This window comes from Ursus arctos, unplaced genomic scaffold, assembly GCF_023065955.2.
Source record: "Ursus arctos isolate Adak ecotype North America unplaced genomic scaffold, UrsArc2.0 scaffold_20, whole genome shotgun sequence".
Taxonomy (NCBI): Eukaryota; Metazoa; Chordata; class Mammalia; order Carnivora; family Ursidae; genus Ursus; species Ursus arctos.
In genome coordinates, this window is record NW_026622875.1 from 688175 (window position 1) to 701547 (window position 13373).

The window sequence follows — 13373 nt, forward strand, 5'->3', positions numbered from 1 at the left end:
CAATCACTCTGCTTGCCGTTCCACCGTCCAACATTGCTAGATTAATCTATATGATTATTTTTTCTGTTTTTCTCATTGCCAGTAGAAAAATTAAGATGTCTTATCATGATATGTTGAGTACTTCATAAGTTTTCTTCTTATAACTTCATATAATTTCATCTCTAGCTACTGAACCCTCTTCTTCTGCTGTTCTTCGTATATTTTGTGTTTTGCAGGAACCAAAACTGCTTGCAAATACCTGGGCATGCCAGGGTCTTTCATGACTTGTTGCCTTTAATCACAGCCTTCATTATTGCAGAAATAGCCTGACCTTTTTTGATGTATCCATCAAAATTTAACATTCAAGTCCAGGGTCAAATATTTCCTTATCTTGAGATCATTCTATATTTGCCAGTCAGATTTAAATGCTCACTCTTTGGAGCAGTCCTGTGATTTTGTTTAAGCCTTTACATATTCGTCAAAATGTGCATAGTGGTATTGCTAATTTTATTCTATCTATTGCTAGATAATGAACCCTTTGAGAGCAGGAACTAATTGTTTTCAAATTTGACATAAATGCAGACTAGTTTTCATGCAAATAAATTTGAGTTAAAATCCTGAACGCTCATATATTTATATGATGCTAAACAGGTAATTTAACTTTCTTTGCCTCAGTTTGCATATTTATAAAATTGATATTATAATGCCTAAGCGAAAGGGTTTTTAGAACAATTATATTGTTTATGTTATTGTTGTTATTTTGCTTTTTTAACTTGTCAGTCGGTATTCATTGTCTGCCACTACTGTACTGAATTCAACACTCCACTTAAATACACACAAAAAATTTGTTGAAAAAATTATTAGAAATTTGACTATATGCCTCTCTAGCTATGTTTTACAATATCACCTGTTGAAAAGTGTATGCTCGCTGATCAAGTATGCTCATAAAGATTGACTAGACTTCAAGGACATCTATGGTTAGAGTCTGACCTTACATTTCAGTTAGGAATTGGGTTGCTGATAAAATATTTAAAGCAAGAAGAGTTTGATACTAAACTTCACTTTAGGTAGTATCCAGGTTAAAAACTGCATCTGAGTATAAGGAATACTTAAATTACTGTTGAATCCCTGTGATCACTTGGTGACACTTTTGCTACTATATTCTCATCAGGCATGACCTTCCATTCTGCAGAGTCTTCAAAATACTGAATGAACTGACCAAGGTATTGATTATACCTTCATACCAATGTAGTGTAACATTTCACGTGCAATTGGGACACGTATTGCTTTGAAGAATAAAGTGGCAGAATGAATCCCACAGGGCTGTTAAAAGCAAAGAACACTACAAAAAAGTATTGGATTATTTGACATTAAAATGAGCCCATGTTTTATTGGTAGCACCTACCTGTCTTTTCAGACTTTTAAAATGTATGTTAATAAGGCAATGTGAAGAGCCATCATAGAAAGTCACTAACAAAAGAGAAAACCTCAGAAGAGGTTACTGTGCTAGGAGTCAGCATGCCTGATTTTAGTCTTTGCTGCTGGCTAACTGTTTTAAGAGGTAGTTCACCATTTTGAGGCTCTGTGTCATTATGGGTCAAATGAAGGGAATTGACTTGTAACTTCAGTGATGATTGCCAAATTAAAAATTTTGTGAGGGAGAGGTATTAAATATATTTAGTAACTATACCTGTATGTCTATGTCTTTGCATATTGCTAGCTATATCTATCTACCTATCACGTTATTGAGATTGTAGGTATGTTTACATTTACAGTTGTCTGCATAGACGTGATATAGCTTAAGAGTATTTAATACAGAGTATCACTATTTTGTAATCTCATTTTTGGAACATAGTACACAGTTTATTTTCCAATTAAACCATTTTGAGGACGGTAGTGAATAAAGAAACTTCAGTTCATAACACTTACAATTTCAAAAAAATGTTCAGTGGTTTATTTGGAAATGTGCTTGAATGTTGTTAAATAAAAATTACCTTATAATTTAAAAACACAAAACAAACCGTCTGATTTAACTGAACTCCAGGGATATAAGAATCCCCATCCAATTTACCATATCATTAAGTAAAAAAAGACTGGATTATCTTATCTGATAGCTGGTTTTTGTGATTGGAAATGTGCTCCAGTCCTTACTTTCTGGGCAAAGGATCTTTCACTCTAAGTACTTTTAGAGTTAGAACAATAACCATATTTCTCTGTTTACAGTCATAACTTATAATAACAAAACATTTTGTGAGCAAAATTGGTACAACATAGAGCTCATAAGAATGTAGGTATCAGGAGCGCCTGGGTGGCTCAGTAGGTTAAGTATCTGCCTTTGGCTCAGGTCATGATCTCCAGGTCCTGGGATCGAGCCCTGCATCGGGCTCACTGCTCAGGAGGGAGTCTGCTTCTCTTCCTCTTTCTCTCCCTTGGCGCCTCCCCACTGCTTGTTCCTTCTCTCTCTCTCTCAAATAAATAAAATCTCAAAAAAAAAAAAAAAAGAATGTAGGTATCAGGAAGTGCTGAAATGTCTGAAAAGAACACTCGTACAACAGAGACAAGTGCATGAATCTGTAATTTTATTAACTAAAACTCCAGCATGATTTCTATAAATTAATAACATGTAGGTGTAAATTGTAGTCTCAGTTCTTAAGCCAGTAACTTGTGATCTTTTGACTTTTTTTTCAGGGCACAAAAGAGTTTTCAAAGTTCTTATCCTCCACCAACTTCATTTTTTGATTTAGAGGCAAAATGATGGAACTTAAAATATTAGTTAATACAAATGGTCAAAATATATTTGTACAAAATTGGTGTGTCACAAACATTAATATACTTAGGGAATACCTAATAATGCAGATTTCTGATTCAGCAATTTTAAGTGATCTAACAAGTTTTCCAGATGATGACAAGGTAGTTGGTCTCTGACCCCACTCTGTAGCAAAGTATATACTTTATATGCTAAAGGAGTTCTCAAGGAGAAAAGTAAAAGTCTTTAAGAATTTCAAAGAAAGAGGTTGTGTCCTCTTGAGGAAAGATCTTGTCCATGTTTTGGCAAATATAAAAAGTAGCTATTCCCTAAAGAGATTGATGGTCATTTATCAAGTAACTGTATACTGAGGAAGGACATCTTTCAAGGGGTTTGGATATAGAGTCTAGAGGGACACTAATATCAAGAGAACCAAAATGCTATCATAATTCCTCTCTTACAGTGAGATTATTCAGAAACTTTGTAATAAGGACTTGGTCCTGGTCCAAGGTCATTTCACATGAAATCTGTGAGTTTACAGGTCCAGTGTTTGGCTGGACCTTTCCTTGAGTGTGTAATTGGAGTAGACATTGATAGCATAACACTAACATTGGGTCCCTTGACCTATGTAGTCAGCTCTATTATTGGGGAAAAGGCAAAAAAAAAAAAAAAAAAATGTCCTTACAATTTTTCTCCTTTGATGAAATTAATAAAATGGAAGCAATAATGTATCACAGGTGCAATGACAAAAATTAGAACCACTCATATGGACTTTAAAGAATGCAGTGCTTATGGTATCCATAATATTTGCTTTTGTCCAAATTATATCTGTAAATTATGGCAGAAAATGATGAACTTAAAAAGAAGTTGTAGCCCCAGTTTGTGCTGCCTCATTTGATTTTCTTTTTCCTAGAGTGTATTATCACAGCATCTGGCACTTGATATTCAGCTTCAGATCTAGCACCTTCTTTTTAGTCCCAGTAGGAGAGAACATCAGCCTAGTTGTAGCCATTTTTAGTCTTACCCTTGGGCGGAGTTAACTCTCCTGCTCTCTGTCACTATATAGTCAAAATAAATTCTTCTCACACTGACATTTAACAGAACATCTGATGTACCATCTTGGTGACATCGTACTAATGACTTAATCAGCAATATTCCAGAAAACTGGTAAGATACCTGCATACCAGTGGTTAGGAGATAAACTCTCCAGAAGTCTTTCATGATCAGTGAAATATTTAAGAATGGAGTGCTCTTGAGCATGCTGGAATACCTTTTCCTAAAAAAGGCGATATATTTCTTCTTGAACTTCTGACAACTGAAAGCAGTGTGATGTTTGATCTGCTTCTTGTGAGTTTTGGAAAGAGCATGTACAATACTCTTTCGGAGTACTCGTTGATCTATTTGCTAGGTAGCTCAGAAGGTTGCCATTTCTGAAAAGTCTCTATAGCAGGCCCAGGCTATGGTCCAAGTATGGATAGCATATGATGATGCCTTGCAAGGTTCCTGGCAAGTCATGATAGAGGTGCCTCAGTGTAGACTTCTAGGTTCTGGAGCAAGGGCATGCCACTTTAGACTGAATGCATTGCCTCTTCAAAACCATATTTTAAAAATATTTCTTAATCATGACCAATGTTGGATAAAAACAAGAGCAACAGTAGTGTAGAGGCTGCTTTTAGGCAAACAGGCTTGAGGGATGAAAAGTAGACAGGCCCATTGGGCGACTCACCTCAAAGTATCCATAGGCCCTAAGTGACCAATGGTCCACTTACGAGTAGGCGCAGTTACCAAGAAAGGGAGAATTCCATAGGTTGCCATACCTCCTTATCTACCACTTTAAAAGCAGCCCCCACCCACTTCCTCATTGCAGACATCCTCTCCTTTGCTCTCCTGTCTGCCGCTCTCTTGTTGTGTATTCAATAAACTTCTCTCTCCTTTGTTCTGCCTCAGGTGAGTTCTTGTCACCACCCATGCCACCACCAGCTTCCACTGATCAGTTGCCCCACATTTGGGGGCCCCCATCTGATAGAGAGACACCCCATTTAGACACTACAAGTACCACTGTCAGTGATACTCTGTGTCCATTCCCTTGGTCTGAACAAATTACCCACAGAGCACAACCCACAGAGCCCTTCACATTAGAGTACTCCATCTTTCTTAGAAGTCGACTTAACAATCATCATGTGTTCATTCTTGCTTCGTGAGGATCTCATCCCAGTGTAATAGGTTAAAAATTATATATTTCAAATCTTTTTGTAGGGTGACCTCTAGGAACTCAAAAAACATGTTTATACAATAGATTTCAAAATTCACTATTATTTATAACAAAAAAATTTTACTTTAATCTTGGTGCTGGTATTAGGTTTTCTTGATTTCTGAACTTTGCAATTTTAATAAGAGTATGCTAATGATGGACACTTCCCTATTAATATTAGAGTATGTTGTCATAGATTTAATACAACACCAATTAGTACATTACCATCCAAAACGTGTTGCAATAGGGATTTAGAAAAAAAAAAATACTTGACAAATAAGGCAGGTATGACTTATGCTTTTAAGATTATCCAGGGAATAGCAAGATATCGTCCACTGAAGTAATTGGCTTTTTTCAGAAGAGAGAGAGAGAGATGAAATAAAACCGAAAGTTTGGGCTCTTGTTCTAGTTCTACCACTTACTTTATGGTTGTGGGCAAGTCACCTCCCCTCTTTATGTCTTGTAAGATTTTGCATAGATTCAATGAGAAAAAATACATAAAGTTTTAAAAAATTATAACAATATTAAAAATACATTTTAAAAGTAATCATAATCCTTACAACCCAAAGCAGGATTTGTCTGTGGGGTGTGTGTGTGTGTGTGTGTGTGTGTATAGTCAAGTTTTTGCCACATTGATATAAGTCTTCATAGTTAAAATTAATTACATAATTCTGTTTTTAATTTTTGAGATGACTTGTTAGACTAGTATATACATAACACACCAAGATCTTTCTTGGATTGGCTTGAGGTTAAAGATATGGTGATACAAAGATGAGAAAATGAAGTGGTAGGTGGTTATTTAAAAATATTCTTAGTGTTTCAGTGACTACTTTGGACATGAGGTAATCTGTAATTTTTCATATTTCAGAAGAATAAAGTAAAAAAGAACACTAATTTTGTATTGCCTTCACACTTAATTGAAATACCAGTAAAAGCCGAACTGGTAAAAATATTTCCATAATCTTTATCAAGTTACCACTGGTTACTTCAGCCTCTGGTATACTTTTTTCCTCCAGGCTTGAGTGAACAACATAATGAGCTTTAATATAAAGAAAATGGGCAAAGTAAATGGCCAAAGCTTTTGAGTCAAGCAATCTGATTTTAAAGTTTCCCATTTCTCTTACTTCCAAGCTATTTGATAAGGAACTGGTTTTTTAACTGATATTCATAATGCAAAGTAAGTGCTGAATAAATTTAAGTGTTCTTGGTTGTATTCAGTTACTTTCGTACGCGCATCGTACTGGGACCTTGAGAAAAGCTTGCAATAAAGTACCTAAGCTTCTAGCAATTGGAATCTGTGAAACATAAGATCAGATGAATAAAATGATATATGATCTCTTCATTTAGAACAAAAGTAGGAGAGGGCCCATTATGTTTTCTGGTTTTTACTGCTTTGCTCCTAGAGTTGATAAAAATAAAGACAATATGCCAAGTACCCACTGGCTTTGATTAGAATTGAAAATACTGTCAAACGCTGAGCTTTTATTTTCTCAAATCACACTCATGCTGTATTCTTTCTTTCATGGAAAAATACAGCAAGATTTTGATGACATTTCTTCAAATGAAGGACAGATGAAAGGTATTAATCAAATAGGCCCAAATCTACAGATCTGGGGGAGCTGGGAGATGTTGTGTTTGCAGGCACTTTAGTTAAGAGCTCCTAATTATGTTTAAGGGACCAGGTACCTGTTTAAGGTGTTTACACTTAGTTTTGGGGATGATTTGATATTGCCGTGCTATATATGCAGATATACACATAGAGATGCATATGCAAATACACATCTGTGTGCATACTTTTATTTTTATATATATATGTGCATCCATTTACACTTATATATTTGAATATATTTGAGTATATTTGAGTGGTTCTTTAAATATCTTATGTCTGGTAAAGAAATAGTCTATGATAATAGAATAAAATGTTTATGAATACGTTTTAAAGTTGTTTGATTGTATGACATGTATATTCTGCATACTCCAAAATACCCCCTATGAAAAGTCTAGTGCTTTTTTCATGTATACATTCAATGTTTTTTAAAATAGGTTTTGAATATGAATTCATTCTTTTCAAAATCGTGGAATAGACTGATAGGATATAAATGCTGTTTTTAAGGGCTACTTTAGTTTCAGAATGTCAGACTGCATCTTTGCAGAATGATTCATTCAGATATTTGGACAAAAGACTTCATACAGTAAATTTGGAGTTTTACCACTTAGCTACACATTATTTTTAAAGTGGACTTCCTTAATATGAAATGAAGTCCTACTTGAGAAAAAGTAAAAAGGAAACTGCTACTCTCAGAAAAAAAATAAAATAAAATAGCTGTAGCATTCTCTTTTTTATATGTATTGCATAGAACTTTACTTCATATCTAATTTTTATATGAAATATAAAAACAATTTATTCTGATGTAAAATATTAATATTTTAATAAAGTATAACCTTTAGATATTTGACATTGATGTCTCACCTCATTTTTTGCTGCTGAGTGTGCATATTATTTGTATGTTAATATTAAACATGGGCAGCAACTTTCACTTTAATCAGGTAAATTATGATGTCCTTAAACCATCCTTTACATGTAATACACAATCAATTTTCTATTATTGAATGTTTTCCCAAATAATCTTTATACTTGTGCTAATTAAATGTCAAGAAATATATAATGCTGATGGTAAAACTTTTTAAAATTTCAGTGTATTTTCACATTCAGTTTTGAAGTATATTTTTACGTAAATGTAGATGTATTTCTTGGGTGAAGGTGAGTTATACTGGAAAGTATAGTGTTTTGTTGATATTTCTGGTTTTACCTTCCTAGCTCTGATCAGTTTTGACAGTTTTTAAAAATTTCCCTAGCATACAGTCATAAACAGTTGTTCTTTTTCCATTTCCCTAGGGCTACTAATACTGTCATATTTAAATTTCTATGTTCCAATTCAATCTTAATAAAATACATATTTCATAGATTTTTATAAAATAATTTAAAAAACTCAACATTCAGAATTTTAAAACTTTTCTCCCAATTTTTCTGATCTAATAAAATCAGTTTTTTAAAGCAATTATAAAATGTAACCATAGTGGTAATGAAAAGAAGATGAATGTTAATGTAAATATTGTTTGAATGAGAATATGCATATATGACCAAAATGATATATTGAAGAAAATTATTTTTGGTTTTAGGTCTTCATATGCTGTCTTCTAATTTTTATGGCTACGTGCAAAGTACTGTGCTAGGAGCTATACTTTTGTACTCGTTATAGTTCAGGTTTGATATTCACTGTGTTTATTTTTCCACATTTATGTATCTCTGAAATTGGCTTTGCATAGAATGATTCATTTCAGACTGTACTTCAAGGATCATCCATCCATTTAATCATTTATGTAATAAATATTAAGCAACTAATAGATGGAATATTCTACTCTACTTGTTGTAGGAAAATGTTAAGATGAATCAGAGGCCAGAGGCTGCCTTCAAGCAGAGGGTCATATATTAGTAGAGAAATATCATACTTTTATTATAAAATCACAATAAAATTAGATAGGTGCCATGAAGGAAAGAGGGCTGTTGGTAGGATTAAATGAGAAGGCATGTGTAAAATGAGTAGAACAGTGCTAATAAACGTTAGGTGATGATGACGGTGTTGGTGTTAGTGGTGGCGGTAGAAGTGGTTATCATGATTACCACTGCACGTTAGTATATGGCTTGAATTTGCCCAGATCCTCATTCTGACTTCCTATTTCTGAGTGTCCCAAAGTGGCTTATTTATTTTCTTACAAATAAATGTATTTCTTGACCTTTCTCTTATATGTATCTATAAGAGGTAACATAATAGAATGATTAAAAGAATTGAACTCTAGGATCAAACTTCCTCTTCAAATTTCAACTCAGTTTTTCTCTTTCTACTTCAGTTTTGCTATCAAAAATGGCGATAATACTAAAACTATTTACTTCATAATAGTATTTTCATTATTAACTGAGTTAATCTATTAAATTAGAAAGATGTCTAATATACAGTGATTACTTCCCAAAAGGAGTTATTTTTTATTGTGAAACCTCTCAGCTTCTAGTTCCCTTTGTTTACATACTCTGAAGATTTTTGTTGAGTGTCTAGAATGTTTCAAATACTTCAGCTAACCTTATCTCAGCTATCTCAGTCTTTTGCCTAGAAGCTGGTCTTACGGTGGAATCAGCATCAGTTTTGGAGCCAGGTTTACTTTGATTGATTTCTAGTTTACTTATTAAATATACAACCTCAAGAATATTAATTTAATATCTTTTGTCTTAGTTACCTTGACTGTATAAGGGCCATAGTGCCTTGTTGCATAATTTCCATGAACATTGAGTCAAATAACAGAAAAATGTTTTACCCAGCTCCTGGCACTATTGCTTCTCTTTAGTTATCTCCCACCAGACTCCTATGTGCTATTGACACCCAATAATAACAAAAAGAATGTTCTTCAATCTAGTTTGATTAAGGAAAACTCGGTCCATTACTTCAGAGTCTCTAAACATCTAGATCACAAAACAAGATGTTTCCATAATTAAAGGCTGTCATAACCAACAATAACAGAAGTGGTTGAAATAGCCACCATACAGATTATATCATTTGTTGTTACACAGTCGAATAAATAGTTTGGTTATTTCCTCAACAGCTATGAGGAACTTACATGGAATATAGCTGTAGTACTACATGCAGAACTTACTTTCTCATTGGAGAGAGGGGAAGCAGGGCCACAAAAATTGTCAGCAGCAAAGGAGAGGTGAAAGTAGTATTTGTCTGCCTAGTACCAGCATAAGTGTATGTAGGATTAAAATATCAATTTAACACCCTGAGTGTAACTTTGCTTACATAATGACAATTAAATACAGGCTTTAAACTATACCATCATGTTCATTCACGTAGCAGCTAAATAGTGAGAAGATGTTAAAGGAGTCATGAATTTAACAAGAATGCTTCTAACTGAAAATAACCTCTACAGTCTTGACATAAGATAATGAGTGAAATTTAAAGTTTGACACAGAGAGCTAAATAGATAAACTGTATACACCATTATTTCATAGAAGCTACTTTAACAAAATACCTTTAATTCTACTCAGTATATTTTTTGGAGAAAGGAACAGTTTTTACCTACATATGTCTCAAAGCTCACATATGCTACAACTAGGATTAAATTACATTTCTGTCTTTCATTGTTTATGTATGCCTATATCTGTTACAACAGACCTAAATATCATTTTTAAATATTAAGGATATGTATAAATTTTAATTAGAGGCCATATGTATATATATGCATATATATGTATGCATAATCTGCAGCAAGATGTTTAAAGCAATTTTGTTTTTGTTATTCTATATATAAACATAATTAACATTTGTATATATAAATATATAGAGAAAATAAATATATATAGAAATATATATAGAAATTTGATGTTATTTACCACTTTCTGTTTTTACTCAATCTAGAAAACTGTAAACCAGTAAGACATTTAATAGATAATCTTTTAGTCAATGATACAAAAATATGGAGAGGGTGCAGATTTCTCCTTAAGGAGTACTTCTAAACGAATATCATGCTAGAGAATTAAGGGCTTTCAGCCACCAAGCCCAAATTTATCTCATTTTTAGAGAGTAAGGGGGCTTATGAGCCTAGATTGGCTGAAAACAGAGGATGGAGAGACTGTTACAAGATAGAAACTTGATTTCAGCAGGTGTATTTAGTGCAAGGAAATTCTTTAACCATCTGGAAGATATAAAAACAGGAATCATTTTTTCCTCCAATGTGCCATCTTATAGTGGAGCCTTAACCTTTAACACTTACACTTTCCAAACTCCATTTTTACTCCCACATAAAGTATGACTGAAAAGATTTCTAAACGAGAAACAAAAATTAAATCCGAAGTAACCAGAAGGAATTAAATAATCCAGTAAGAGTAGAAATCAGTGAAATAGAAAATAGAAAACAGTACACAAAGAAGACAAAATCTTTAGAAACAATCAATAAAATTGATAAAATTTTAGCCATATAGATCAGACAAAAGAGGATGAAGACACAGATTATTATTAAGAATGAAAAATGGGACATCATTATATTTCTATATACATTAAAGGCTGAACAGGATATACTATGAACAACTTTAAACAATGAGTTTAACATCTTAGGTGAAATACATGATTGTTTTTTGAAAGTTGCAAACTACCAAAGCTCACTCCAGAAGAGATCTATGACCTGAATAGCCCTATATCTAACATAAGAAATTAACTTTTTTGAAAAAAAAATCTTAAGTGGAAACTTTAGATAATAATGACAGACTTTTGCAAATTTTAAGGAGAAATAATACCATGTTCCTATGTAGTCCTCTAGATAATAGAACATGACAAAAGTCAACATTGCCCTGACAACAAAAACAGACAAACACGTTCCAGAAAACAAATACTGGAGACAGGTATCCCTCTGGAACACAAACATTAAAATTTTCAATAACATTTTATAAAGAGACAATATAACATAATCAACCTAGGAATGTAATGTTGGCTCAACATTAGAAGGTGAATTGATGTAATCAACCACATTAACACATTTTTAAAAAATGAAAACCAGCTCTTCTCTTTTCCCTTCATTATGAAAGCCGGTTCAAAACTCTTCTTCACGGGGTAGCCTTCATTCTTGGCCTCACCTGTTGACGTTCTTTTAGATTCAGCCCTGGAGTGCTCAGAGTTACCATGTTTGCTCTGGTAGCTCATATGGCACTGAAGCTGCAGTTGGGTGCACCCTGCCCTCACTTGTCTCTGCCTGGAAGTCACCATGGCCTGGGAACTGGGCCTGAGCTTTTATCCTCCTTCTGCTTCCAAAATGCATCCTTGGGTGGTTCATTCAACCAGTCTGAACTCCATTTCCTCTGGAGGGATTTCCAAACTCTAGTGTTGCTTCATCTCCCCCTGTGACCCGTGGGAATAAGATCACACAGAGTAATGAAACTTGGGCTTGAACAGCACGTTCAAGGTGTACCTGGTAGGGGACCCTTTCCAGCACTTCGTCATCTCCCCACCTCTGTCCAAGAAAAAGCAGACATTCGCATCGGGGCGGCTGTCGTCCTGGGCTGTGAGATAGTGGGCCACTGTACCTCTGAGAGTGTGCTCAGGGACTCTGAAATTCCTTCTTCCTGACCTTTTCTGGGATATTATTAAAATGTTTCATGGACAAAAAATAAAAATAAAAACAAAAAAACATATGATCATCATAATAGGTGTGGAAAACAATATTGAAAAAATTTAATACCCATATACCTCAAAAACTCTCACAAAACTAAGAACATAAGGGAGCTTTTTCAACCTGGTAAATAGTGTCCACATTTAACTTAGAGCTCATATCATATTCATTGGTAAAGTTCTGTGTGTCTTCCCCTTTAGATGTGGAATAAGATTTTCTTTCTCATCACTCGTATTCAAGATCATATTGAATGTTCTAGTCAGTACAATAATAAGGCAAGAAAGAAAAGTAATGTTGAAAATCTTAAGGAGTCTACAGAAATTTTGTAGAACTAATAGTTGAGTTTAGCAGGGCAATATTTAAGAGACACACACACACACACACACACACACACACACTACTCTATACCAGCTACAAACAACTGGACATTGAAATTGAAAAGTCATGTAAATATCACCAAAATATGAAACATTTAAGTATAATTTAACAAAACATGTCAAGACCTGTGCCCTGAGCACTATAAGTTACCGCTGACAAAAATTCATGAAGATCCTAATAAATGGAGAGATAAGCACTGAAAGACTCCATATTGTTATGATAATTATATTGATCTATTCAAGACAATTCCAATTATGATTCTAGAAGAATGAAACTGATTTATCTAAAATGTATATTAAAATTCAAGGAACTGATAACAAGCAAACCAATTACAAAAAATAAGAACACAGGGGCGCCTGGATGGCTCAGTCGTTAAGCATCTGCCTTCAGCTTAGGGCGTGATCCTGGACTCCTGGAATCGAGCCCCACATCAGGCTCCTCTGCTGGGAGCCTGCTTCTTCCTCTCCCACCCCCCTGCTTGTGTTCCCTCTCTCGCTGGCTGTCTCTCTCTCCGCTAAATAAATAAAATCTTTAAAAAAAAAAAATAAGAACACAATGGATGATGTACACTTACTATAAAGCTGTAGTAAAGAAGACAGTGTTATATTTGTAATAAAGATATGCATATAGATCAAGGGAACAAAATAAAGAGATCCACACATATATGATAAACCGGTTTTTGAGAGAGCTGACAAGGTAATTCAATAGTTAAAAGATAGTTTTTAAACATATGGTGTTAGAAAAATGGATGCCCACATGTAAAAGGAAAAAAGACTTATACCTTACCTCCCACATACACACAATAAA